We start from the raw sequence: 26,215 nt of genomic DNA on the forward strand, positions 1-26,215 counted from the left end.
GAAAAGCTCAAGGAGAATTTTAAAAGTCAAATTAGAGGGATAAAAGAAAAAATAGGAAAAAAAATCACAGATGAGTATAAATCATTAAAAAGTAAAATTGATAAGAAGGTACAGAACCAAAGAGAAGAAAATAACTCCTGGAAAAGTAAAATTGGCTAAATGGAAAGAGAAGTACAGAAGCCATCTGAAGAAAAAGAACTAGCTAAAAATTTGAATCAGCTGCGTAGAAGCTAATGACTCTAGGAGGCATCAAGAATCAGTCAAACAAAATCCAAAGAATGTAAAAATAGAAGAAAACATAAAATATCCCATTGGAAAAACAACTGACTTGGAAAATAGATCCAGGAGAGATAATCTAAGAATTAGTGGTCTACCAGAAAGCCACGATGAAAAAAAGAGCCCAGACAGTATATTTCAAGAAATTATTTGGGAAAACTATCCTGAGGTCCTAGAACTAGAGGGTAAAATAGTCATTGAAAGAATCCACCAATCACCCCATGAAAGATATCCCAAATTGAGAACTCCAAGGAATATTGTAGTCAAATTCCAGAATTACCAAATCAAAGAGAAAATACTGCAAGCACAGAAAGAAACAATTAAAATATCACAGAAATACAGTCAGGATCACACAAGACCTTGCAGCTTCTACATTAAAAGGTCAGAGGGATTGGAATATGATATTCCAAAAGGCAAAGGAGCTTGGACTACAACCAAGGATCAACTAGCCAGCAAAATTGAGCATAATTTTTCAGGCACGGAGATGGACATTCAATAAAATAAGGCAAGTCCAGACCTTCCTGATGAAAAGGCCAGATCTCAATAGAAAATTTGATCTACAAATACAAGACTCAAGAGAGGCATAAAAAGGTAAACAGGGGGACAAAAGAAAAAGAAAACCTTGTTATTCAATAAGGGCAAATTATTTACACCCATATATTGTTTACATCCACAGGATGGTACTTGTTCATCTTAAGAATGGCATAGTTATTATGACTAAAATGAATATACATAGACAGAGGGTGTGAGTATATGTTAACTGATACGATGATTAAAAAAATGCTAATTAAGGGGTACAAAGGGATTGTAATTGGAGAAGATGTAAGGAGGAGGCAGAAAAGGCTGAATCACATCACATGAAGAGGCACAAAAACCTATTATCGTAGAGGGAGAGAAGGGAGGGAGAAGAGTAGCATTTGAGCTTTACTCTCATTGGATTTGGTTCAAGGAGGGAATAACATACTCTTTTAAGCATAAAATCAAACTTGCACTACAGGCAGTAGGAGGGGAAAAGGGAAAGAAGGGGGGGTGGTTAGAAGGGAGGGAAGAAGTAGTAAGGGAAAAGGGTAAGATAAGGGGGCGCTGATAGGGAGGGAGTATTGAGGGAGGCAGTGGTTGAAAGCAACACTTTTGAGGAAGGAAAAGGAGAAGGGAGAAATAAGAGCATAAACAGGAGGAGGGGAAAATATAATGAAAAAAAGACGCAGATAGTAATTATAACTGTGAATGTTAATGGGATGTACTCTCCCATAAAATGGAAGTGGACAGCAGCATGAATTAAAAACTAGTATCCTACAATATATTGTTCACAAGAAACACACTTGAAGGAGAGAGATAAATACAGTTTATCAAAGCCAAATGAATTTACAAGTTAATTCTAAAAAAAGTTAAAAGGCTGGGGGAGAACCTATTATACTTCGGCTGAAGTAAAAAGAACGGTAGCAATCCTTACCTCAGACAAAGCAAAAGCAAAAATAGATCAAATCAAAAGAGATAAGGAAGGGAAACTACATCTTGCTAAAAGGTATGATAGACAATGAGGTAACATAAATGTTAAACATATATGTACCAAGTGTTACAGCATCCAGATTCTTAGAGGAGAAGCTAAGTAAGTTATTGGACAACACGACTGTATTAGTGTGGGACCTCAATGTTCCCCTCTCAGAACCAAATAAACCAGAACATAAAATAAACAAAAAGAAGTTCAGGAGGTGAATAGAATTTTAGAACAATTTAGATATGGTGTAGCTCTGGATAAAATTGAATGGAGATGGAAGGTAATATACCTTTTTCTCAGAGGAACATGGCACCTAGACAAAACTGACTGCATATTAGAGCATAAAAACCTTACAGTCAAATGCAGAAAAATTAAATGTTTCCTTTTCAGATAATGATGCAATAAAATTACATGTAATAAAGGGCTATGGAAAGATACACTAAAATCAACTGGAAACTAAATAATCTAATCTTAAAGAATGTGTGGGGTAAACAATGAATCATAGAAACAATCCATAATTTCATCACAGAGAATGAAAATAATGAGACAGCATACCAAAACTTACAGAATGCAGGCAAAGCAGTTCTTAGGGGAAATTTTATATCTCACTCATGTGACCTGAAATCGTCACAAAGGAGAGGCTTAAACCCACATTGTCTAAAAGCCTCTGATGTCCCAAACATGCCACTCCAACCCATGTAAACTCCCCTGAAGCAAGGAAGTCACCAAGGAGTTCCAATCTAATCAAGGAAACAAAGGCCAAACTCTTCAAGGGCACTTGGTTGAACTGAGTGCTAAGAGCCCGTTTGGATTGCCAACATACAGACTTCATAATAACATGGAAAGACTTACATGATCTGATGCTGTGTGAGGAACCAGGCGAACATTATACACAATTACAGACACATTGTATCTGTGATGACTAACTTTGATTAACTGGGCTCCTCTCAGCAATGCAGGGTTCTAAGACAGCTCCAAAAACTCACGATGGAAAAAGCTGTCCACATCCAGAGAAAGAATTATGGAGTCTGAATGTAGATTGAAACAAACTACTTGCTCTCTTTTTTTCCCATTTTTTTCTTTTTTTTGTTTTGTTTCTTTTTCCTCATGGTGCATACACATTGAATATTCTGAAAATAATTTTAATATGTATTTATACATAGAACCTATATCAGATTACATGACATTTTGAGTGGGGAGGGGAGAAGAGAGGGAGAGGGAGAAAATTTTGAGCTAAAAAACTTGTGGAACTGAGTGTTGTAAACTAAAAGTAAAAAAAAAACAACAAATTTTAAAAAGTCAAAAAAAAAAGAAAATCTTACCTTGTGACAAATTATTAAAAAAAATAGAGGGAGAAGAGGAAAAACCTGGGTGGAAAACTGACCAAGTTATTGAAAAAATCTGATGTATCATGTAATGTTCCATACTCATGGACCCTTCTGTAAAGGAGCATGGGATAGTTCATAATAATTCCTTTTAATTCCTCTTCAATGATAGAAGCCTGTTCATGACTCCTTATGATACTGAAATATCTTTATTTTCCCTCTACCCATTTACATTCCACCTCTTCAGGAAGACCTAAGTTTATATGCAGCCTTAGGCACTAACTAGCTGTGTGACTGGGCAGCTCACTTAAGCTCTTTTTTCCTTAGTTTTTTCATCTGTAAAGTGGGAGTAATAATACCACCCACCTCCCAGGGTTGTTATGAGGATCAAATGAAGTAATAATTGTAAAGCACCTGGCACAGTGCCTGATACATAGTGATAAACGTAGAACTATGATTGTTATCATTATTATTATTTTACTTATTTCTAAAATTAATCTTCTCTGTAATGTCTAATATCCCCAGCAGCGTATACAAACTATTTACTCAAACTCTGCTTACAATTAATATCTATTATAGCCCAATAACAGTATCAATAAATAATTCACTAAGTAAACATTAAAGGCCCACTGTGAGTCAAGCATTATATATGCTAGGCGTTGATGTTACAATGAGAAAATGAAATGGCTTTTGCTCTCAAAAAGCTTGCATTGTAACAATCATAGCTAAAGATTATGCTAATAGCCTTATTATAAAATCACTAAATTCACCACATGATGAAAGGAGTAACGGAAACATCAAATACATAAAGAGAAGAAAATGTGTCTTCCAAATTATGTGGAAAATAGTCATTTAAAGAAATATTTAAAAGGAAAATATCCAGAAAGTTTTCATTTTCTCAGAGACTTTTTATTTCCCTATATTGAATAATTAGTTAATTAGCATTTGGGGTCTACTTTTTTTAAGGGTTAGTTACAAATAATTGTGATGCATCTTTATGCTTTTTATTTATTCATAAATAGGAAAATTTATCCTGAGAATAGAAAAGTATATCAAGAGAAAAAGGCAAGTGATCAAAGGGATAGCAACTTTGATATCCAGTTCTGAGCATTTAGTGGAGCCAGTTATCCCACATATCTACCCACCAGATGGAATGGTCAATCACTGTGCCTGGTGACGGTGTCACAAAGGTATTAAAACTCCACTGCCTGAAGCCATGGAAGTTAAGAATAAGAAACAGATTCAGACTTAAGTGATTTTCCCCTTAAAATTAATCCAGATATGAGTAAAAATTTTCTAAGACAAAAATAGCAAGGGTCCATCATTAAAATGAAGTGATATAGAACTCACAAGAGACTTATATTGGCTTTTACTATAATAAATGGACTCTCAAAATCTCAGAGTTCACCATACACAAGCTCCAAAATACTCAACTGTGTAGAGCAAATAAAGGCAAACACAGTAATTTAACTTAACGGCCTGGAGTTACTAGTACTTTGAAAGACATAAATGCTGAAAGTAATGATTATTTTACCCTTACCCTTTGCTGACTGGGATCTGGATGTCTTGTTCAGTGACTGGATGACAGATTGCTAGTGTTCTTGGGTGTGTAGTGAAGCAGGCTGTTTCCCTCCAGGCTTACTACTGGTCAACTGGCACCAATCAATCTCTGTTTTCTATGTTCCCATCACTTTTTATTATACTGAAGTCTTACCTCTCTTTTTGTCTTCCATTTATTTTTAAATCCAACTTTCTTGGTTAAGCACTTACAAGTTGCCTTTTTAGTCTATTCCTCTTTTTGATTTCTTCCACCCATCCCATTTTCCAGGGGAGTTTCACTTAAAACACCAACTGCAAGTGTATGCCCCCCAAGTGATACTTGGCTACTTGAAAATTTCAGACCATGCAATGAACTTAATAAAAATCTGGTAGCCTTAGTATTCTATTAAAGTTCCTCTTATGTTCACCCAGAAACTACTCTATTTACTCTTGTCATACCTATTGTGTTTCTATAGTAATGGGACTTTTTGTACTGATAAACAGAACAGAATTTGTCTATGTGAATTATTAGCCACTCTTTCAAAATAATCATATTGTCATGTTATGTACTTGTTCTCTTATGCCTAAGATTGATGAAAACATTTTTGAAGCACCTATTAGGATTTAAGTCCAGAGTCAGGGTAAGAGCCTCATAAAGAAATTAGTCTAATTGATAAATGAAGTCATGCTTGATTTTGTCTGATGGTATTATAGGAAGTAGAGTTTAGAGAGGAGGCAAGCTGCCTGGGAACATAACAGGGTTAAATCTTAGACTTTTTATTCAAGTAGTCTAGAATTAAACCAAAAGGACATCAAACATAGCTATCTATTTAGCTACTAGGAATAATTTTGTGAAAATAACATGAACCTGGTTAAGTTTTAAATGAAATAATCAGAATAAAGAAAACCTGAAATTCAGCAAGATAAAGACTTTTACTTCAAAAAAGAATGACATCCATAAATACGTATTGAGTTCCTATTATGTTTTCTTACTATATTGAGTATTCACAAAAGGGAAAACTCTACTATCCTTCAAAAGGGAGAGTAATAAGTCTACCCGGAACTATAGAAATGGCAGCAGATACTGAGATTAAAAGGCATGCTGGAGCCAGCTCAAAATGGTTCAAGAGAGTTGATTGATAAATTTGCAGTCTGTGCATTTATTCCACAGAAATGGGCAAATACTACAAAACACAACTTGACTTAATGTTTTGTTGATTTTCTGGATTTAAGGAAGTAATGAAAATATTTTGATGCAAATTATATTTAAAATTTTATCATGAATACTTTCTTTTGGAGAGCTGGTTGTTAAATATTTACCAACACATTTCTGGGTGAAGAGATAGATGAGATACAGTAAGTTGAAATTGAGGAGATCTATGGATTGGCTGCCCATGAAGGATAATGGATAAAATTGAGTTTTCAAGTCATACTGTCTTTCCCATAAGCATGTGGGTTCCTCAACAGCAAGTACTATGTTGTTGTTTTGCTTGTTTTTTTCCTTATTCCTAGCACTTAGAATATTCCCTAGCACAAAGTAAACAACAAATTCTTGTTGACAAAGTGAATAAGTGTGAGAACATTGGGAAAGGCAAGGAAATGATATCTCTTATCAGAAAGTATAGAAATTGATGTTTCATTCGCATCATGTGGAATTTGAGATTATGATGAGAGGGGAAAACAATTTGGTAAAAGGGTATTTTTTCTTAATTGGAAAAAAAATTCAGTCTAAAAGCAGCAGGAAAGGAGGTGCTGGAATAAAAGAAATTTAACATGATGAACAGTGACACAATCACTGCCTAGATAACTCCAGGCTTTGACCCTTTCAATTTATCCTTCATACTTCTGACTCAGACATTAGAAATGGATAGATTTCAGGCATCTAAAGTAGAACACCAAGGAAGAAGAAATTGGCACAGGAGAAAGGTTAATGTTACAAATGGGAAAGAGTGATTCTCTCTTATTGAAGGGAAAATCAAAAAAAAAGATACTGATATATATTTTTTGAGCAACTCAGGATACCATCAATTCAATAAAATAAGCATTTATTAAGGTCTTAGTGCATGAATGTTATGCTCAATTCCCTTACATCTTACTGGAGTTGATAGTCAAGGTAATTTGCTGAGGAAGTAAGTTGGCAAAATGGTGCTTTAATTGCAGTCTGAAATAAAGCAAAGATCTAAAATGGCCAATACAAAAAGAATGATAAGTCTCAAGGATACAAACAAGTGATTAGAGTCCAGGATGACAGTCCATAGAATACTATGAATTTCTAGTGAATCAGGGCTGCACAATTTTAATGTATTCCTGCAATTCTGTGGTATGGCAACATGAGACACAAAAACCAACAGTGGGCATAATACTTCAGGTTAGAAAAAAGTATTAGAATATTAGATAATATTAAGGGCAGCTTAATGGAAAGTAGAAAACAAGCTATACTGGCACTCGATATATCAAGAAGAAGGTTAGTAGGGTGAGTAGAGATAAAAAAGGAAATGTCAGTTGATCATAGTACTGTAAACCATAAAAATTGTAGTAGAATTGTTTCTTCAGGAAGCTTTTATTTTGTACTATCTAGAATTATCAAATAAACTGTTACATTGATGGAGGAAAAATCTAGTTTAGTTGTCTTATCAGAGATATAGCGTAGGCTATCTCAGAAAGTTATATTTATAAAGTTATCATACACAAGATATATCAGCAACATAGGAGATACCAAATATAACCACAAACATAAAAATGCTCATTGAGAGAAAATGCTACAACCACTACAACAACAAACTCTTCCAAAAATCAAACCAGATAAAACTGAGCCACAACATATAGCTTGCCTAGTCACCCTCAAAAGTCAATATGTCAGCAAAAACACAGAGTTGCTAGAAAATTTTACCAAAAATTTCCAACAATGCTTTTATGTCCTTCCCAGATCCTAGAGCTTTATCTAGGTCAGAGTAATCCTCTTCAAACTAGTAAAGTTTCCATACAGCTAAATAATTACTACCAGGCTAATGATTCCTTATAATCTGCATCACTTCTCTTCTTCTTTCTACCTCTTCTACACATGATATACACACAAATACTCACACAGCAAAGGTTGTGAAACAATTAAGTTGTTTCTGGCTTAGGTACTTTCACTGATTTCTATAAGCTCCACTATACACTCTGGCCGTATTGCTGATACCATTTTGGTTGGAGGATCATTTGCTTTCCCTTCAAGGGGATAAGGAGGCTATCCTTGAGATTTGGTTGTTCTGGTAGACTAAGACTTATACTATTAGTATTTCCTTGTTGCCTGAAGCATGATAGAACTAGTTTATGAGGCTAGAAGAGTTCGCAAAATTCTCATTGCCCTATGGACTATCTTTCTGACCCAGCACTGTTGCCACAGTGAATGTAGAGGTAGAGAGCAACAGCATTTATTTTAATTATCACGTGCATAATTTTTAAACTTGTAAGTAAAATCTTAAAATTGAATTCAAATTTCCTTGAATTCCAATAGCAAGCCTGTATTATTAGACTAGCCTGAGGCAGACCTGACCAAAACATTTGTGATATCTGGAGGGATTTACTCAGAAGAACATCCTGGTTTGCATCATCATCATGAGTGAACGGTGACATGAAAAGGAAGGATCCTTCTATGACTGAATGATCAGACAGGGTGGTACAACATTCTGGTATTCCATCAGCATGTATAAAACCCACTCAGTGGGATTAAGTGAGGAACCTCAATTATCTTATAAAGTCAATAATCTTATATGATCAACCCAATAGAAATATATGCAACTAAACAGAAAAATAAAGGTATTGCAAAAGTGAGCTTCCTTTTGCTCTTGCTAATGGTCTTAGCAAAGCTAGATAGCTAGTATAAGGAAAACAAAAATAAATCAACTTACCAAAGGTTTAATTACTAATTAAATAAATGCTTTTCCCCTTCCAACTCCACATTCAACATGCTGTAACATTGGGTCAGGAAGACATCCTGAAGGGCAATGGGAATTCTACCCAATTGGAGTAGCTCTCCAGGGGCTGATCTTTTTATGCCTTTTGGAGAGCAAAAAAAAGCAATGGCAGTGGTCTGAGGTTTAGTTCCTCATAGCAACCAGTTCTTGAGGATGGTATCTTTATCCATCCTACTCCATCCACCCTTACCTCATATTTTGTGGTATAAGATTGTGAAATATATTGGATGCCTCCAATTAGCTTACCATCTTTCACATTTTGTTTCTGCGAATTCAGCAAAAAATAAACTTTCTGATTTTAATTCATCATGTCACTCTGGAGTGAGATCTACTACTATTTTGTCACCATTATTCCTGGGATAATACATTTCTACCAAATATACATGAAAACCAATTCTGAATTCTTTGTCCCCTCAGAAATGCACTAATATACCACGAGCAAATCTCATCTCTGCAGTGTGAGGAGACAAAGTTATCATGAAAACCTCAAGTCTATAAATACATTTTGAAGGAACATTTTAAATGATATTTTTAATTTCTTGTGGCTAACCAAAGCAGTCAATAAGAAAAAAAACATCCATTCAATCTAACATGCTCTTACTTCTTCACTACCAACTGTCCATAGCTGATGAACACTGGAAAACAAGGAGCACAAATAAAGGAGTATGAAAATCAAAGCTGTGGATATCTCTCTAATAACTAATAATCTGTATAATTTTATGAAGCACCATTTCAGTTATAGAATGGAAATTGTGGAGAATCATGTATTCAAATGATAAAAAGGTAGAAATAACTATAAAGAAAAAAAATTGACAATGAGTTCAAATTTTAAATGTCTTCTTTTTCTTTTTTTTCAAAAGATACTTCATCATCTCTAGCACATGGAAAGTATGCACCCTTGATGACTAGACAATCAAAAAAATCAGGGGTAAATACCAGATGGCATTAGTAAAGCTGGAATTTTTCATATTTTATCTATTTGGCTTCAGTCTTCAAATAAAAGGTTAACTATAATCAGAGGCCTAATAAAAATCCTAGTAATCAAGAAATTGGCACATTAGTTTCAAAAGTGTCCAAAAAGGCTAGGGATCACTATATCAAGTGGATAGTTTCAGTTCTCTTTTTGAAGTATTCATTTCAATTATATCATGATCCCTTCTTTTACTCCTACAAAGTAGTAAAAATTCTTGCTATTTCCCTGACTTGAAAAATATTGAGTCATAACTGGTATTACTTGTTAATAGAGGTTAAATGATAATTAAGTGTCAAATAAGTTAAATAGGATCAAGAGTATACAATAAAACTTTGCTAAAACATAATATAAAGAATTATTGCAAATAGAGAGCAAAACAGAATACCTGCTTGATTCAGGTGGTTTTGTATCTATACCATTCATTCAGAGTTAGCTGAGAAATAATTAGAACCATTCATAATTTTTTAAAAAGTTCATGTTTCTAAATAGACAATATGTGATTGGGTATAGAACAAAGGGCTTGTTGGATAACAATGAAAAATTTAGTATGACCTGTTTTCTTTCCAATACTTAAAAGTGATGATGTCTGGCAGTGGGGTAGGAGATCTGATGAAGCCAAGATCATCAATTCAATGAGCCATTTTTGCTGGGTATGTGTGGTATGGGAAGTGAGGACACATGCAGGAGAATTCTAGTACAAGGAGTTCAATTAAACTCCAATGTTTTCCAATTGTATGGTAGCTGGACCAAGTTTCAGCAATCAACAGTAGGGAATCTGTAGCCTTGAGACCACATATGGCCCTCTTAGTACTTGAGTGTGGCCTTTTGACTGAGTCCAAGTTTTACAAAATACATGCTTTTATCAAAGGGATTTGTTCTGTGAGGTTTGGATTCAGTCAAAGGGCTGTGTTTTAGGACCTAGAGGGCCACTCTTGAGGACATAGAAGGCTGCTGTGGCCTTGAGGCCATCAGTTCCTCACCCCTGCTCAGCTCTTCCCCCCAACCTTTTAGTCACCATTAATTTTTTTGTGAACTGCCATGTGTCTAGTCAATCTTAGTTATAACAACTCACCTCTAGTCAATTTGGTTTAAATATGAAAAGGCATAGTGACAGATTATATTTCATAGTTGGTCTATATACAACTGGCCCTTGCCTTAAGTTTTCAGAAACTGAAATTGTCTCAGAACAAGTGACTTTCCCTCACTATAACTTAGGTGGGAACTGGTGAAAATCTGAATGACTAAAAATTATACTACCCACTAGAGATCATAAAGAGTCAGATACAGCATAACATCTGGTTTCAGCAAGTTGTTGTTTTAAATATTTTCTCATAATATTCTTGTAGGTAAAAAATAGAAATGTGGCCTAAATTATACAGTATAGTTTTTGTTCATTTTTTTATTAGCATCTGGCTTTGTTACCTCATTTGTATTTTCTTTGCAAAGACACTGAAGTGGTTTGCTATTTCTTTTTCTGGCTCATTTTACAGATAAGAAAACTGAGGCAAAAGGGATTAAGTGACTAGCCCAGAATCACACAGCTAATATCTGAGGTCAGATTTGAACCCAGGAAGATGAGTCTTCCTGATTCCGGGCTTGGCATTGTCCACTGGGCCACCTAGCTGTCCATAGTATAGTTAGGTGGATTCATAATTGATTCTGAGAAACCCAAAATCTCAAAGTTCTAAAGGTCCTTGGTGGCCAATATAGTCCAACTACTATTTGAATAAAAATTCACTCTACAACATACCCAAGAAGTAGTCATCGAGCCTTAGCTTGAAGACCCTAGTAAAGAGGAACCCATTCATTATTTCTCTTACTAATGACTTCTCATACCTTTTTACAATGTAGTCAGCCTTTTAGCATCTGTTTTAATAGATCTAATATCTCATTATCATTGACCTATCAGTTTTAAACTAGCAATTTCTTTTACTTTAGATAAACATTCCTTTAGCAAGTAGTTATTCAAAGAATCACAGTAGCTCAAATTTATGAAGGACCTCAGAGGCTGTCTAGTCCAACTTTACATATATATCTTTTCAATTTCCATCCACTACCCCTAATTCCCCATACCAGTTGGATCTGGTTGAATGATTGAGTTCTAAAAGTACTAATTAATAGGTCAACATTAAATGGGATCAACTGTTTCTGACCCTGTTCTTATTCTGTTCAACATTTTCATAAGTGATTGAGATGAAGATATAAATGTTATTCTCTTCAAACATATATGACACAAAACTAGAATGCTTAACTTAGTGATAGAAATAGAGTCTAAATAGATCTTTGCCGGCCAGAGTGGTTCTTCAAATTTTAACAAGATGAAATTTAATAGGAATATATTTAAACTTCCAAGTCTCCAAGATTGACTTGCACAAGTACACAATGATGGAAAGATGGTAGTTCTTGTGAAAAAAAAAATGATGTGGTTTTATTTTGATTGCAACCATAACAATAGTCACCAGAGTATTGTGGCTGTGAAAGAATCTGATGTCTTACAACATTTATTGAAGATTAACATCCAGATCAAGGGAAATATGAGATATACTGTATACTCTGCATTCCCGAGAGCATTTTTATGTTCACCTCTCTTAAAAGAGCTTTCCCAGATTTAAAGAAAGGCCATAAAAAGATGAGTGGACTTGAAATCATGTCATGTCCATATTGGTCAAAGAATGAGTGATATAGAGCCTGAGGAAGAGAGAAACTAAGGGGTAACATAATACTCTCTTTAAATTTGTGAAGGACTATCATGTGGGAGAAGAATGAGATATCAGATCAAATATTAAATATTAGAGTCAAGTATGGAAACAAGACCAAAGGGTCGAAGTTACAGGGAGATTGATTTTGGCTTAATATTGGAAATAACTTCCTGCCAATTAAAAATGTGCAAAAGTAGAATGTCTACTTCACACACTAAGGAGTTCTCTGCTGCTAGAGGTTTGCTTGTGGAGGCCAAAAACTAATTTATCAGGTGTCTTGTAGGGGTGATTCATATATCATCAAGTTTAAGGTAAAATTAGGAGATGCCTGAGATCCCTTCCAGATGGCACTAAGATTCCATGGATCTATGAAAAATGCAGAATTTTTTGGCGAGTTGCTAAAAAAGCTTTGAGCAATTTTATTATCACTGATCAGAAATTAGTTGGATGCAACTGATCTTTGGACTATCTTTCAACTGTTAAATTTCACAGGATGAAATGAGCAAACCTAACAATCAGTGACATAGGTTAGCTAAGGAATAGATTGTCAAGTCAAGAGTTATATGAATAAAGTGGAGACAATGTCAGGAAGTACACTTAGTTTATTATTACCATGTTAGGTACAGGGTAAGAAAACTAAATAGGATCCATCATCCCTTTAAAATACAATTTTCAACTTAGAGTCTATCAATTGCCTTACATAAATTATTGGAACCACTCTTCTAACTCTGAGATACAGCATTGTGAGAAACTATAGATTTCACAGTTAGTAGCTGGAGACACTAGGGAAGTCATTTAGCCTCTAGAAAGTTCTACTCCCTTCTCTATAAGGTTGGGATAAAAATACTTTTATTATATGCTTCACGGCATTCTCAAACAATAGCATTTTTCAAACTTCAAGTCACTATTTTTAAAAGAGTGGTGTTATCATTTGTTAAGTGTATTGTAATGTTTTACGATATGCTTTGTCTTCACAGCCCAATCATGTCACTCCAACCCTCCTTGAACCATTTTGTGCTCAAAGGAAAACTAAGTGTCGATTTCTGGTATAATTACCACATATGCTAATACTTTAATCTATTTTTTTTACCACCTCTCTGTTTCCTGGAGCCTTCACTGTCTTTTCCATTACTTGGGATTCAACTTTCCTTTACTATAGTAGTATGTCATTTACAAGCTTATACTGTTTTTTCGGTTCTGACTATTTTGCGTCAGTTCATACAAATCTCACATATACCTTATAATTCTTCATATTCATTATTTCTTGTGACATAATAAAATTCCATTATATTCATATACTAAAGTTTTTTCAAGCCATTCTCCAGCTGGTAGGCCCTAAATTTATTTCCATTTCTTTAATGTATCAAAAACAGCAGATATCAATATTTTGGAACATATTTCCTGTACTTTTTTTTTTTTTTGCTTTTTGAGACACTTGGGTTACTTATCTAGTAGTCAAAGTATTTGAATAGTGTAGTCAGCCTTCTTCCAAATTGAATTTTGAAATATTTCGATGGTCTACCAGTGTTTCTCAGTGTGCCTGTATTCAGTCAATCAACAAGTACTTCTTAAGGGCCTATTCTATTCCAGGCACTGTCCTTGGTGGGTTTTGTACATGGAAATGAAGCTATTGTCTCACCGTCACAAATAAATAAATAGATAGATAGATAGATAGATGAATAAATAAATAAATAGATGAATGAATAAATAAATGAATCAATGAATGAATAAATAAATGAATAAATAAATAAATAGATGAATAAATAGATAAATAAACAAATAAATAAACATAGATAAATGAATGGACGAATGAATGAATGAACAAATAAATATTAACAAAATTAAAGTACAATAAGTACTCCTTTTCCTAATATAAGGAGTAGATATAGAAGATCTTGTTTGAAGTCAAGATTTTGACATTGCCTCAAAGTATAACCTGCTGAACATCCACTAAAATATAGTGTAGAAAAGTCAAATGTTCAAGCGTGTAAATAATGGATTATTTAGGTAATTGTATTTATAATTGTTTAGGTGGAAAGAAGGGGCAAAAAACAGCAAGAGATGCTCATTTTTGCTGACCCTTATCACTTAGCAGTCAGAAGGTTCTCTATACCATCCATTAAAAATCCTGACACTTTGTATGTGTATGTGGTAGACTAGGCGATGAAACGTGAAATTGTTCTCTGTAGTAGCTACCAGATGGAGCAGTAGCTGTGCAACTCTATGAGCAGCTACGGTCAGAGAGCAATTACAAGTATAGGATTTTGAAGGCTACAGCAGCAGGTATAGACAAAGCAGGGCATGGGGTGTAAGCAGGATGAGGCAGGCTATTAGATTTAGATATTCTGTAACCGAATGGGCACGAATATGGCAGTTATCAAAAGAGAAGTTCTAAATTGGATAGAAATTTTAAATTAAATAGAAAAAATGAGACTAGCAATGATAAGATTACAAGGACTAGTGGCCAAAAGACCTGAACTTTAGTCCCTTCTTTGTTCCACACTCGAATATGACCATATTACAGATCATATAACATCTGAGATTCTTATTTTCCTTATCTGTAAAATGAGAGAGTAAAACCAGGTGACTGTTGAGTCCTCTTTCGATTCCAAAACTCGATTTTCTCAAGGCCTCATCTTTCCCGGAACTGTTTTCTAAAACCTTAAAGTACTCAAAACTCTGAGCAAGATATTTGAAGACCTCTCTCACATCTGCCTCTGAGTGATGCCTGGAAAGAGGCCTGAACTTGAAGTCATGGGAACATGAATACCAGTCCTGTCTTAGGCAAATTAATTTATATCTCTGGGCCACAGTTCACTTTCTATAAAGGGAAGGGTTTGACCCACTAAAACCTCTCCCAACTCTGCATCTATGGTTCTCTAACTTCTATAATCTCTTTCAGCTCTAGATTTGTGATCCACAGGTGAATCTCAATCCTATGCAGACATATATGTAGTACTATCAGGGATCTGCAGCCGGGGTGCTAACATCAGGGAATATATTTCTTCCCCATAGCAGACAAGATTTTTTCTTCATGTTAGTCAGGAAATATCACTCACCTCTTACCTTTTTTAATTTTCTGAGCTGTGCATTTTGTTTTATGATTTTAAAATAATTTTAATTCATACCTTTTGTTTTTATGAGCTATTTCCCCAATATGCCCTTCTTCCTCCCAGAAATGTCTTATAAAGTGAAAATAAAAATAAAAAGGGAAGAGGAGTAGCTATTCAAAATCAACCAACACATATAAAATGTCTGGCATTATATACAAAATAAGCGTGAAAATGTCATGATGTTTGCAAAGAAGTGGGGAAAGGGGGTTCTGACCTATACATTTAAGGACTCATACTTAGCATGGCCCTTCACTTATTCTATGCTACAAAAGTAAGATTATAATAGTATGACTCTATCCCCACTACCTGAATAATCTCCTTCAACTATATCCTGACCAACCATCATTGTCTTTGCTGTGAAATGGGGTCTGCATGGGCCAAAGGAAGGTATACTCATAAGTGGCATGAGAGAGTAGGAGTTGGGAAGGCAAAAGAGAATTTCTTTCATTGGAACCAGCGTATATCACACATCATTGGTCAGTGATTGGTTATCATAGGTAATGAGGAATAAATCAAAGAAAGCTTTTCAATGAGGGGAGAAAGGTGTCTAATGCATATGATGCACAGATGGTGAAGAAATGAGCCTTTCAGAGAACTAAAAACACCATGGAAAACACTGAGTAATTGTGCGAGTCCTGTGAAGAATCTGAGCTGTTGATGACTCTTTTTTAGGTATGACATTCCAACCTCACATGAACACCCACCTAATGTTAGGATGATGCAGATTTCATATTCCTCATTTTAATTATAATGTCATATTATAAATGAGAAACAGCAACAACAGAAGTGTTGAATTGGAATTAATAATGATGTGGAATCTGGCGATCTAGCTCTGAATCAATCATTGGCCACTTGTAAGACTTTGAGCAGCTCACTTTCCCTCTGTAGGAGAGCCTCAGTTTCTTCATTTGAAATATAAGGGTGTTAGAGAATGCACAATTCAATCAAGAAGCTTTTGTTAAGCACCTAATACATTTGATGAATTGTGCTAAGCATTTAAGATACAATGACCAAGGGAAGCAAGGAGCTTACATGTATTCCAAGTTCCCTTCCAGCTGTACAATTTCCCAAAGATTGTGAATGAAAACTGTAGTAATTTAAAGTAATTTTAAAACCATATGTGTTAAATAAATAAATTTAAATTTAAAAAAAAAAACCATATGTTACATAGCATAATAAGAAAGGATCCCAAGTTTATGATTGAGAGAAAACATTTTATGATCATTTACTAGACCCATTGTCTCAGATGGACTCTCCTAACCCTCCCCTCACCTCACTTCTGGGCTTCCTTTTCTACATTATATTTCTATATGGTTGGGTGGAATTAACAAGAAATAGGTAGCATTTATACGGCACTTTAATATTTGCAAAACACTTTACAAATATCTCATGTTATCATTAAAACAACTCTGGGAGGTAGGTTTTAGTATTATCTCTATTTTTACTGTGCCTTGAGGGCACAGGTTGTCTTTTTTTACTTCATATTTGTATCCCCAGTGTTTAGCATAGTGCTTGGCACATAAGTAGTCATTTAATAAAGGTTTATTGACTGATTGAAAGATGTTGAAAAATTACAATAAAATATATTGTCTCATGATAATTAACAAAATATTTGAATTTGAATTTAATCTAAATTTCATTTGTTTCTTCTGAATTTAGGAAAAGGGATGCTATAAAATATATTATATACTATAGAAGTCCATTAACATCCTGTAACTTAATTATTTACACCTCCCTTACTGGACAGTATTGCAGAATAGAGTAAATTATAGGAAGTCTTTTGAGTGAGAAAAAGCATTTTTTTTCCTGTGATAGATATTGGCTAGAACGTCATGTATGCTTCTGAGCATGAAGCATAAGTAATATTCTTATAACAGTCGACAAGGCAAGCCTAAATTTCTTATTTGCTCATATTGACCTTTGTGGTTTCTCAAAGTAACTCCCTTGAAGGAAAGAAAGAAGGCATTTTATGAAATAAATCAGCTACTTTTTCTGTTTGGGTGATACTATTGAATTCCCGATGAACTGTGTATGGATTGGAAAATGGCGACAACATGAGCAATAGAATCAGGATGAGATTTTGTGGTCAATAAAGATTGTTTTTAAGGACGAGCTCTTTCTGTAGGATGCAATGTGGATACTCAGAGATGAAATGTCGAAATAATATTGGAGACCAGTACCAGAAGAATCTCACATAATCAATACAATTCTCCACAGGGATTCAGCAGTGGGAAAACAAGCAGAAACAACCCAACTATTGAAACAGCTCATCGGTAATTCAAGGTCAACTCAAAAGTTCCATTGTTGCACTATTTACTGGCCAGGAACTTTAAAAATAGACATTTAGCAGAATTGACTTGATGAGTGTGAAGACGAAAAGGCTATTAGCAGATATACATCATTTGTTATGTGCATTCTTTCATCTCATTGTATTGATTATTCCCTTTTCCATTTCTCTTGAATTCATCTCTTATTTTCCATTGCCACTGCCAATGCCTATCCTAGACTACTCTAATTACCTGCTCCCTAGTCTTCCTTTTTCTGCTAGACCAATCTTCCTCTAATAGCACTTTCATCATATTCTGCCCTTATTCAAGAACTTATAACAGTGCCCCCTTTGCCTTGATCCATTAATCAAAGCTAAAGCCCTCATCCTGTCATTTAAGAATTCTTAAATCTGTCCTTATCCATGGTGTATTGAAAAGAGCACTGGCCTTAGAATATAAGAAACTCGTTCTGATTCCTGCTTCTGATACTCCTCAGTAGTGTTTTAATAGCCAAAAGTTTAAAATTGTCAATATCAGGGTTAAAGGGTATAGACCTGGCCAAGAGGTGGCTCAGGTCTAGCAACAAGGCATTATGGTAACTGCTTCTGGAATAAGACATACGGATTTAAATTTTGCATCTATTCTTACTGCTTTTGTTAACTTGGACAAGTCTATTTAAGCTCTCTGGGCCTCAGTTTGTTTACCTATAAAATGAAGTTGGACAAGATCTCTGATGTTCTTTCCAATTCTATATATGCAATCCTATATAAAATCTGACAAACCAACAAGTTAATTAAAAGAAGTAGGAGATCAGCTCTTTTTTCCTCCTTTTGATCCCTGCTTTTTTGATTAGGAACTGAGAGAGAGAGAGGGGGGAGGGAGAGAGAGAGAGAGAGAGAGAGAGAGAGAGAGAGAGAGAGAGAGAGAGAGAGATTGAGAGAATATAGGAGTAGCATGATACTTTTTACATATTGGAATCCTTTGTGCGTTCCCTGATTTGCAGCATTGCTTTAGGTCTTTGCTTGTCACTCACTTTCTGATTGTCTCGTTTTTTATGGTGGGTTTATCTTGACGGCTGGATCATTACACTGTCTTTACCTCTTCCAAGTATTGGAGGATTTACTTTTCAGTGACCTTTGTCTCTCATCACGTTGCTTCCAGGGCGACAGCACTAAACCTAGTTAAAATGGTACAGATATACAGTGTATGATTGGTTCCCACCTCCAACTTCCCTCTCCTTTTTTTGTACTTTGTTATTTCTAAACTGGAATTAGTCAGTTTGTCCTTTTTTGTGTTGGGGGGCAGAGTGGGGGGTTGGGAACAGGCTAGTTGGGTTTACCTGGCAGAGCCTTTGTAGCTTGGAAGTTAAGTAAACTAGGAGCTGACTCCAGCAAGATGGGAAGGAAAGTTCTCTCTTTAATTCACCACCTTCCACATTGTTGGGTAGAATTAACAAGAATTATGTAGCATTTATATGGCACTTTAATGTTGGCAAAGCAATTTATTAATATCTTATGTTATCATTAAAACAACTCTGGGAGGTAGGTGTTAGTATTCTCTCTATTTTTACTGTTGAGGAAACTGAGGTTGATAGAGGTTAAATGACTTACCTAGAATCATCCAACTAGCAAATAAATGTATGAGACTAAATTTAAACTGAAATCTTCCTCATTCCAGGACTGGAACTCTATCATCTGTGCCACAGAACTACCTGACAGAGGACAGAGATTGAATACTGCTAACAGAAACCCTAGTATCAGCAAAATCGCTGAGTTAAAAGCAAAAACCTTTGTGTTTTAAGTCTCAGATGGCACCTTAGATCTGGTTTTCTGGAGTAATTCATAAATCTACTACTTTGCTTCAATTTTTTTGTTTTCTTATTCTGTGGAAACAGGTCTAATTTCCATATCTCTGAATCATTATTTCTTGTTTTTCATTGGTTGGGGTATTACTTTTGTTTAGTTTGAGAATTAGTGCACATGATAAATAGTACTCCATCTTGTCACTCACGTGACCTAGGAGGTCCTCAGCACCTGTTCAAATTCGTAGCTCTGACCATCACTTGGCGATTATTTTTTTTAAATCAGACTGAGCCACATGGCATATGAAATCAAATCAAAAGGTATTTAATTTTAAATAAAGAATAGAAGGTAAATATATAGCTGAATTAGGTCATATACTTTTTTTTGATCATTTCGTCAGCAATACATAGAGAGAAATAAATCAGTACAAACTTATAAAGGAGTTCCGTGTTCAAAACAGTCTTTCTGCAGTGTCATTTCCCTTTACATCTCACTTCAGCAACAGTCTATACATTGCCATCATGAAAATCTTGAGACTGTTTGACTTCAGTTGCCAGTGGAAGTGAATGAACACTGAAGCCGCTAATCTGTTCCCATTATCACGAGTTTTATATAGTTAAAATGTATTCCCGTATCTCCATCATCCAATCATCCTTTGTACTTGTCAGCTATTTTCAAACAAGCTTGGTCACTACCACTGCCATCCTCAAGAGCTTCATGCCTCTTCCAGATTTTCCATATTGGAAACACTCCTAAATGATCATAATGTATCTTGTTGGTGTCATAATTCTAAAAGACTTTTACGTATCATTCTTGGAAATGTAGTTCAGAAAATTTCCCCAGTAAAACTGTCTGTTGTCCCCAAGCACCGGGAAAACATGGAATACATTCATTGCTACTCTAAACACTCATTCTTTCTGGAAAAAATAAATTTGCAGTCCTCATAAATCATACCAAGTTCAAATATATATTTGTAAACATCTGTTATTTTCCCTCAAGCAATCCACATTCCAAGCTATTTCCCAAACATGACATTCTATCTCCCACCTCTATTCTTTTGTGATGACCATTCTCCATATCTGGAATATTTTTTCAATTGTCTCTGCCTCTTAGGACTCTGACATTACTTCAAAACAGAGGAGTAGGGCTAATTCCTCTAAGATTACCTTTCTGATCTTGCCAGTTATTACTGTGGCCACCCAGTTACTTTGAATTTGTTGTGTATGTAATTTAAATTTACAACAACATCTTGAATTTACTCTTCTAGGTACACATTCTTTATCTCCAGAAGAACCTGTTACTTAAACTTGACTTTTTGATATTTTGTCTTTGTAACTCCAAGTTTTGTTGATGTTATTCAGCCATTTCAGTCATTTCTGACTCTTTGCAATGCCATTTAGGGCTTTATTGGCAAAGATACTGGAGTGGTTTGCCATTTCCTGTGCCAGCTTATTTTACGGAAGAGGAAAACTGAGGTAAACAAGATTAAGTGACTTTCCAAGGGTCACACAGCTAATAAATGTCTAAGGCCAGATTTGAACTCAGGTTTTCTTGACTGCAGGCTTAGTACTCTAGCCACTGTGCCATCTAGCTGCCCTAAGTTAACGCCAATATTTAGTTTAATTTCCTGTGTGCTCCTATTGACTTTTATAGTTACTCAAAGTCCCTGGAGATGGTCAATGTGGCATAATAGATAGCTATGTAGCACCAGATTCATTAATACCTAGGTTCAATTCCTAAAAGACACATTTACTTGCTAAGTAAGCCCAGGCAATAACTTCATTTCTCTGCTCCAGGCAACACTCTATGACAAAGAATTGCAGGAAACATACCAATTTGTTTTGGCATAAGAACTGCCTCTACAGAAGAAGCTCCTCACACTGATGAAATGTCCAGGCCAAAATAAATAAATACACACAAAAAAAGATCTAGTACAAAAGAAAAATCCCTAATGTTCAGCATAGTATCTGACACATAATATGTACTTAATAAATCCATTTGAACTCAGTTTAATTAATTCAGAAGTTTAAAAATAAATTGGCACATTGCAGAATTGAAAGAAATTATCCCCAATACAGCATATATAAACACACACACACACACACACACACACACATGCACACACACACACACACGATGGGGAGTGCCTCTGCAGTCAAGTTCTTCACTCTGATATCCTCATACCCACTGATCTGCCATCCCAATCTTGTATTCTGGGATGAGTCAGACTGGCAATCAGCACTTCCAGCCTTCAATGGGTCAAGCTTAAGTGCTGGTCTTTCTTCTCTTGTGGGATAAATAAGGTCAACAATTAAGAAGGAATTGAGTTTGGTCTTCCTCCTGTTTCAGGTAGATAACCCACTCAGGCACAGTAGGTTTCCTTGGCCCTCACAAGGATCCAATACAAAGTTCCTTCTTCATTAAATCATAACCTGCATCTTTTCAAATGAGTCAATGTTTGGCTTTAATATTTCCTCTGTAGTCAATAGATGGGTCTGATATGATCTCTTTTTCATTACACCATCACTAATCAATAAAGTAAACCAATAGAGTTTGAGATAAAGAGGAGGAAAAAAGTAACCAATAGAGAGAAGATATCTGGTAGTGTATACAGTGTTCTGCAGTTGTCAGTCCTTACCTTCTCACCAAAGGGATGTGCTTCTTTATCCATTTTTGTGACCAAAGTTGATCATTACAATTAATAACATTTTTGTTTTTCATTAACTTTATTTTAGTTACATATGATTGATTGTTCTGGTTCTGATTACTTCACTCTTCAATATTTTACATAATGCTTCATATTTTCTCCTAAATTCCTAAAATTGCCTGTTATTTAGTGTTTATTACTATTACATTACATACATATTCCACATTTTTTTTAGCTGGTAACCACTTGGAGAAATGTATTTGCACGTTTTCTTTTTTATTACAAAAAAATAGATGAATTTTTTTTAATTTATTTATTTAACATATTTAGTTTTCAGCATTGATCTTCACAAGAGTTTGAATTACAAAATTTCTCCCCATTTCTACCCTCCCCCCCACTCCAAGATGGCATATATTCTGGTTGCCCTGTTCCCCACTCAGCCCTCCCTTCTGTCACCCCACTCCCCTCCCATCCCCTTTTCCCTTTCTTTCTTGTAGGGCAAGATACATTTCTATGCCCCATTGCCTGTGTATCTTATTTTCAAGTTGCATGCAAAAACTTTTTTTTTGTTTTTGAACATCTGTTTTTAAAACATTGAGTTCCAAACTCTCTCCCCTCTTCCCTTCCCTCCCACCCTCCCTAAGAAGTCAAGCAATTCAACATAGGCCACAAGTGTATCATTATGTATAACCCTTCCACAATACTCATATTGTGAGAGACTAACTATATTTTGCTTCTTCCCAAACAATCCCCATTTACTGATTTTTCTCCCTTGATCATGTCCCCTTTTGAAAGTGTTTGTTTTTGATTACCTCTACCCCCATCAGCCCTCCCCCTCCATCATCCCCCCCTTTTTTTATCTTCTTCCCTCTTCTTTCGTGTGGAGTAAGATACCCAATTAAGTATGTATGGTATTCCCTCCTCAGGCCAAATCTAATGAGAGCAAGATTCATTCATTCCCCCCTCACCTGCCCTCTCCCCTCCTCCCACAGAACTGCTTCCTCTTGCCACCTTTATGTGAGATAACCTACCCCATTCTATCTCTCCCTATCTCCCTCTCTCAATATATTCCTCTCTCATCCCTTAATTTGGTTTTATTTCTTTTAGACATCTTCCCTTCATCTTTATCTCACCCTGTGCCCTCTCTCTCTCTCTTTCTCAATCTCTCTCTCTCTCTCTCTCTGTATATATATATATATATATATATATATATATATATATACACACACACACACACACACATACATATATACATACATACACATTCACTAATATATAGATAAACATATATATATATATATATATATATATATATATATATATATATATATATATATACATGCATATTCCCTTCAGCTACCCTAATACTGAGGTCTCCTGCATCATACACATCATCTTTCCATGTAGGAATGTAAACAAAACAGTTCAACTTTACTAAGTCACTTGCAATTTCTTTTTCTTCTTCTTTTTCTTGATTACCTTTACATACTTCTCTTGATTCTTGTGTTTGAAAGTCAAATTTTCTATTCAGCTCTGGTCTTTTCACTGAGAAAGCTTGAAAATCCTCCATTTTATTGAAAGTCCATATTTTGCCTTGGAGCATAATACTCAGTTTTGCTGGATAAGTGATTCTAGGTTTTAATCCTAGCTCCATTGACCTCTGGAATATCATTTTCCAAGCCCTTTGAACTCTTAATGTAGAAGCTGCTAGATCTTGGATTATTCTGATTATGTTTCCACAATACTCAAATTGTTTCTTTCTGGCTGCTTGCAGGATTTTCTCCTTGATCTGGGAGCTCTGGAATTTGGCAACAATATTCCTGGGAGATTTCTTTTTGAGATCTATTTGAGGACATGATCAGTGGATTCTTTCAATTTCTATTTTGCCCTGTGGCTCTAGAATATCAGGGCAGTTCTCCTTGATAATTTCTTGAAAGATGATATCTAGGCTCTTTTTTTGATCATGGCTTTCAGGTAGCCCAATAATTTTTAAATTATCTCTCCTGGATCTATTTTCCAGGTCAGTGGTTTTTCCAATGAGATATTTCATATTGTCTTCCATTTTTTCATTCCTTTGGTTCTGTTTTATAATATCTTGATTTCTCATCAAGTCACTAGCTTCCACTTGCTCCAATCTAATTTTTAAGGTAGTATTTTCTTCAGTGGTCTTTTGGACCTCCTTTTCCATCTGGCTAATTCTGCCTTTCAAGGCATTCTTCTCCTCATTGGCTTTTTGGAGCTCTTTTGCCATTTGAGTTAGTCTATTTTTTAAGGTGTTGTTTTCTTCAGTGTATTTTTCAGAATTTTGGGGGGTCTCCTTTAGCAAGTCATTGACTTGTTTTTCATGGTTTTCTTGCATCCTTCTCATTTCTCTTGCCAATTTTTCCTCTACTTCTCTAACTTGTTTTTCTAAATCCTTTTTGAGCTCTTCCATGGCCTGGGACCAGTTCATGTTTCTCTTGGAGGCTTTTGGTGTAGGCTCTTGCACTTTGTTGACTTCTTCTGGCTGTATGTTTTGGTCTTCTTTGTCACCAAAGAAGGATTCCGAAGTCTGAGACTGAATGTGGGTGCGTTTTCGCTGCCTGGCCATGTTCCCAACCAACTAACTTGACCCTTGAGTTTTTCAGTGGGGTATGACTGCTTGTAGACTAAAGAGTTCTATCTTCCACGTTTGGGGGGAATGTGCCAGCTGTGCCACACCAGCACTCCTCCTTCCCCAGGAACCCCCAACCCGGACTGGGCTTAGATCTTCAGCAGGCTGTGCACTCCTGCTCTGATCTGCCACTTAATTCCTCCCACCAGGTGGGCCAGGGGCCAGAAGCAACAGCAGCTGTAGCTGCCCCACCTTTGCTGCCCCGGGGGTGGTGGCTGAACTGTGAACCCCTTCCACTTCTGCAGGTTTTCCCACTAACCTTCTCTGCTATCTTTGGTGTTTGTGGGTTGAGAAGTCTGGTAACTGCTGCAGCTCACTGATTCATGGCACTAGGGCATGCTCCGCCTGGCTCCTGGTCTGGTTGGTCCATGCTGATCATGCTGGGCTCTGCTCCACTCCCCTCCCAGCTCCCAGCTCCATGTGGGATAGATCTCACCCAGAGACCATCCAGGCTGTCCTAGGCTGGAGCCCTACTTCCCTCTGCTGTTTTGTGGGTTCTGCAGTTCTAGAATTGGTTCAGAGCCATTTTTTATAGGTTTTTGGAGGGACTCAGCAGGGAGCTCATGCTAGTCCCTGCTTTCCAGCCACCGTCTTGGCTCGCCCCCCCCCCAAAAGTAGATGAATTTAATATGCATTTAAGAGTAGAAGAATAAACACATCTTAAGCTAATGGTAGCATTGCCATACAAATAACTAATTATGCACAGAAAGATTAAAGTCATTCACAAAGTCCTGCATATGACAGAAAATTGGTCTGGATGGTTGGCTGACAACAGTGTGATAAGCACAGTCTCAACAATGTAACTGTTTTCTCATGAGAAAGCTGACCTAATGAAGAAAGAAAGGGAGAGCGATCTCAAGATAGAGAAGAGAGAGAGGGAGTGGGGGGAGGGAGGGAGAGAAAGAGAGATAGAGAAAGAGAGAGAGAGAGAGAAAGAGAGAGAGTGAGAGAGAGAGAGAAGGCTTGTGGAAAGATGGGAGTATCCGGGGCATCAGGACATCTTTCCCAATGGTCACTGTTAACACTGATGTACGATATTCACATAGTGATATGCAACAGCCTAAGTCAGAAGATATTAGAATATATCACAGCTATTTGAACTCAGGAAACCATGCAAAAGAAGGGCACAAGATGAAGGAAGCTGGAGAGCATTCAATAAAGAGACTGAGAAGAAAGTAGCTTTGTATTTGATAAGACAGTTCTGGCAGCATGGAACTGTGAAAGAGATGAAGGTAACAGCAAATACCAGATCCTGGTAGTACACTGGCATGAGGATACTATTATGACTAAAGCTAGAGATTTAGAATGGGTAGTTAATGGGACTGAAATGAACAGATACCTAAAAAGTTAGTACAAAATGTTACGTAGTCAATAGTTACATGCAATTAATATTAAAAATTAGAAAACATCTTTAAATCTTAGAGTTGGAAGAAACCTTAGAAATTAGTATTTTCAAATCTAAGG

The sequence above is a fragment of the Trichosurus vulpecula genome, chromosome 5, assembly GCF_011100635.1.
Source record: "Trichosurus vulpecula isolate mTriVul1 chromosome 5, mTriVul1.pri, whole genome shotgun sequence".
NCBI lineage: Eukaryota > Metazoa > Chordata > Mammalia > Diprotodontia > Phalangeridae > Trichosurus > Trichosurus vulpecula.